The sequence below is a fragment of the Elephantulus edwardii genome, unplaced genomic scaffold (genome assembly GCF_000299155.1).
Source record: "Elephantulus edwardii isolate Elephantulus edwardi_28Jun2011 unplaced genomic scaffold, EleEdw1.0 scaffold00174, whole genome shotgun sequence".
Classification (NCBI taxonomy): domain Eukaryota; kingdom Metazoa; phylum Chordata; class Mammalia; order Macroscelidea; family Macroscelididae; genus Elephantulus; species Elephantulus edwardii.
This window is the reverse complement of record NW_006399924.1, coordinates 2,046,911-2,051,653: the sequence shown is the minus strand read 5'-3', so window position 1 is coordinate 2,051,653 and position 4,743 is coordinate 2,046,911.

The following is a 4,743-nucleotide window of genomic DNA, read 5'->3' as shown; positions in this document are numbered from 1 at the left end:
TCCCCCTCTGTTACTGCATTTAAAAATCTGTCACATTCAACAAAAACAATGGGAAGAAGGGGGGAAAGTATAATGAAAGCACAAGACACATAATTACTGCATTTCCTGGTGTCTGCCTAGGAAATCACTGCTCAACACACCGGCAAGCATCCCCAGGAAAAGCCTGCTGGTTACAGAATACTCGTCACTTATTTTAGTGCCCTTCTCAAATTGTCTCACACTCATACATACACCTCTCCAATAAAGAACACAAATATCTGTAATACAGGTTATACAAAAAACATTTCACTATCTATTAATTTGGTCTTGCTGTTATGTATTATAGAGTTGGAACCAACTCATAGCTGACCCTCCAGAGGGTTTTCAGAGGCAGTAAATTGCACAAGAGTTGACTGTTTATCTTTTTTCTGCAGAGCAACTAGATTAGAACCCCTTGCCTTTGGGCTGTCAGTGCAAATCCTTACCACTTAGCCACCAGAAGGAAAGTCTTTTATTGACAGTTCTCAACAAAAAAACACCCAAAAGCCTAGATTTGAAACAATGCTCCCAACCTGCTTTTTGCCAGGTATCTTAGACTACAATTACTTATCTAAGGCAAAGATGTAAATTTGACTGCAATCAAATCTAATGATAAATAGCTGAATTACAATGCACAGATAAGGTGTTAATAGAAAAATGACATGAACCACAACCTCTAACTGGTGATTTTGTGTAAAAGAGAGTGTGTAAACAACTTATTCCACAATAAATACAAACTTAGGACTACTTAAAACACTGTAAGTGAATGACTAGCTTTAAGACAAACATTTATTGAGTGCTTACTGTGTGCCAGGCTCTCAGTAGCTATATATGCTCCAAGTGCATGTATAAATAATAATATCGAACATTCGTAGGAGGCTCTCACACATTTGACCCTCGGAATATCCAGAGGCATGAGCATCCTACTTTAACAGGTAAGAGCCTCCAAACAAAAAACCTCATTGCTGTCTGTAGGAGGAACCGACCCATAACTACTGACCCTCTGTTGGGTTTTGGAGGTTGTCAATCGCACAAGATTGCACATCCTTCTCCTGAAGGGCCACTGGTGGATTTGAAGTGCCAGAGAGGTGTGGTATTTGGATTAGCAGTGCCAATTTCTACATGCACGATAGGACTACATGCCATCAGAGTGGCCAAATAAGGCCCAGAAAAGTTATTTCACTGAGTCCATCTCTAATGACTTCTGACTGTGACTTGGTCCTTTGACTCATAATATAATCATCCTCTCCTGTGCTTAAAAAAAAAACAAAACAATACACAATAAAAACTCAAAGAAAAGCTTAGGTGTCCCATTGTCAGAATTTTATATTAGAATTTCAATAATCTCACCTGACGACTTTCAGTACTATGCCTTGTCAAGTTCAGCTAAGAATCAAAGCATAAAAAAAAAAAAACTTTTAAAAAGTCCATCCTCTCGGTTGTCGATGTTCAATCTCACAGGCTAATCCCCTCTTTCGTTCTGCATGCGCAGCGCTCCCTTCTGCGAGCACACCCCGGTGGCTCGGGGCAGCGCGCCTCGGGGGCGGCCCAGTCAAGGGTCCCCTCGGGGCGACTGCCTGGAACTCAGGAGGTGAGGGCGAGGAGCCTCTCCCTAGGTTCGGCCAAAACCCGCACGGCCCACGAAAGCAGCCCCCAAAGCCCGGGTCCAAGGGTCCCTAGGGAGCCCCTTCGGGCTCGGAAGGTGAGAGACAGCGGCCCCGGGCCGACACCTCCGCCAATCCGGTTCTGCCGCTCCCAGACCGCGGCGTGCAGCCCACTCCATCCCCAGCGGACGACACCAACCGTCCGAGTTCTAGACGAAGCCCCTTATGGTCTCGGATCCAGACGCGGACCGCTGTGGTCCTACCTGTCTTGGGCTTCGACGTCGCCGACTGGCTAAATTGGCGCGCCTCGCGGTACGGGTGCCAGGTCCCGGCGGCCCTGGGTCTCGGCAGCCCCAGTTCGGGTCGGCTAGGCCCCGCCCACGCAGTCCACAACCGCAGGCTACGCCTCTCAGCTCCAGCCCCGCCCATGCCAGCAGAGCTTGGTTCTTATTGGCTGCTGTTCCCACCATTCACTGTTAGGCCCGCCCCGGCGCCTCTTGCAGACCCTGTCCCTTTAGCGCGAGAAAACCTTCTTCCAAACTTTGTGTGATGGCGACTAGGAAGTCCGTGCTGGTGGATAGAACTCTGTCGTCCTTCTTGTGCCAGCCTTCAGATCGGCCAAGTGACCGCGCACCTAAACTTTATGTGGCATGATTGACATTCATAGCCCATGAGGTAAAGTCTGGATTAGTTAAATGGCACCTCGCTCAAGGAAATTAGAATTGCAAGCTTGACACGGTGAAACAGCTCCAGTAAATAATTCCCAGGCTATTTCAGTGTGGTGTTAACTTGAATAGTTAGGTGCCGTCAAGTACGAAAGTAAGGAGATGCAAATACTTGTTCTGGACACCTGAGGCTTGAAATCCCAGAACCAGAATCCGCCCCTACACCCTGTTGTGACACGAATGCATGAGCACTCCTGCAACACGCTCTTGCTCAGGTATGTGCATGGCGCGATGCCCACTGTGAGCAGCAGCCCAGTTTCACTAAGGCTTGGAGTCAAAAGATGGGTTGAGCCTGTTTCGCAGGCGCTGCTATATCACCACCCCGCCCGGCCCTGCCCCACCACACCCCACTCCACCCTTCCTACCCTACCCTACCCTACCCCTTGAGTTTCCTGGGTCTGGTGATCAGACACCTCTCACATCTGTTCACACAGAGGTACCAAAATAGAAGATTGCCAGAAAGAGGTGTTTGGTTACACATCACAGATGACTGTGACCGAAGCTAACATGACCGAAACAACAAAAGCAGTATATCCCAAGCAGTTCTGAAAAACAGGAGCTGTGAACAATAGAACAGAAATTACATTTTATTATTAAAAAAAAAAATAATGATAAGACTTTAAAAAAATGTCTCAATGAGGAAATAAGGATGAATAGTGAATTTTGAACACGGATCTTTATAGATTCCTTTACCATTTTCCTTACACCACGCCCTGCAAACCATATAATAAATATATTTACAAAATTCCCAAGACCGTTTTATAAAAGGAAATTTCAAGCCCCAAAAATGTGGATTTGATAATTCTTTTCAAAGCTTTGCATTTGGGAAGATTATTTGGAAAAACGAAATATATGGAATTAGTACATAATATGAAAACATCTGGCATAAATTCTATGAAATTATAAAGGAATTCATATGTATGTATTCTACTGCCCTCTCTTGGGTAAGCTCGATAAACGCGTAATAGTAGCTAGTACCCTTTTAAAACAGACTAAAATGCTTCATTTGGTAATTTTTATTATATTGATGACAAGGAGATCAAGGTCAAACAAAATCAGGCTCTCTAAGGGATTTACAAACTACTCAGCAAATAAAACGGCAATTTTGGAAGCCAAAGAAAGGACTCTTACACCAGAAATAATACACACAGTTCAACACCTATGCTTAAAGGTACAGAATACTCAAACATGCAGGAATTTGCTCTTAATGGGTGTTTTTTATCCCCCATTTGAAATGTCATTGCTTGCTTCAGTGTTTCAAAGATGCCCTTTCCCACCTTTGTATTCAACAGCTCATAACCAACTTTGAGGTATGAACAACTTGAAGGCAGGATTAGAATCTTAGTCTTCATATCTTTGATGTGTTGATAAGTTTTTTATACTTTAGGCATTTGATGAATAATTGCTTATTAAAGAGATTGCATGAAATATCAGCCTAACCACTAGATGGCAACACAGTTGCATGTGTAAAAATACAGGTTGATTATTTGGTGTTTCATCTTGAGTAGAAGACATGCTTCTGAAAAGTTATTGTGTATTGAGGTATGAATTAGCCTAAAAACTCTGCAGAAGAAAGGCCTGATAAGCTACTTCCATAAAGATTACCGGCAATATGGATCAGCTTTATTCTGATAGATAACAGGACTTCCCATGTTATTTTGGTAAGAAAAACCACTTAAAATGTACTCGTATAGCCCACTAAACTTTTATTGTCAGTTATATATTTAATGCTAAGAATCCTTTTCTAAAAGAAATTTCCTCTAAGCAAATAACTCCTCAGTATGTATCTTCTATATTGAGCAGATCCTGTTTTTGTCTAAGAAAGCTACTCTTCAATTGTACCCTAATAAAATGACTTGAAATGGTTCTAAGGAATGCCTTAAGTATTCTATAAGTCAAAAGCCTACCTTCTCCCAATAGCAGCTCATCTGCTTATATATTTTTTAATTTTTTAGTAATTTTTTTTTACGTGTATGACCATGGAGACTTTACAGTCAGACATGTATGGGTCTTCTTCTTCCTTTAACAGGAGAAAGCACAAACACAGTCCCCCACTACCATAAATTCTGCAGTCAAGTTTCCCACATTTGGGGAAATCACAGGGGTCAGCACATCCAGAGTGTAATGGCTAACCCTCACTCTGGGAAAACCACCTTTGTGACCATGGTTATTTCTCCTGCCAGGTAAGTGTGTAGGTCTGCTTTTCTACCACTTACTAAGTGGATGTTTAGTTATTAACTTCATTAAGCTCAGCATACTCATCTTCCCCTAAATGAAGATAATAACTTCTACTTTATAAAACTGTGAAAATTATTTCATGAAATATATCTATGACATATATAATCTTTGTCCTCTAGATAACTATATAATGAAAATATTCCCCATGTTATAATTGT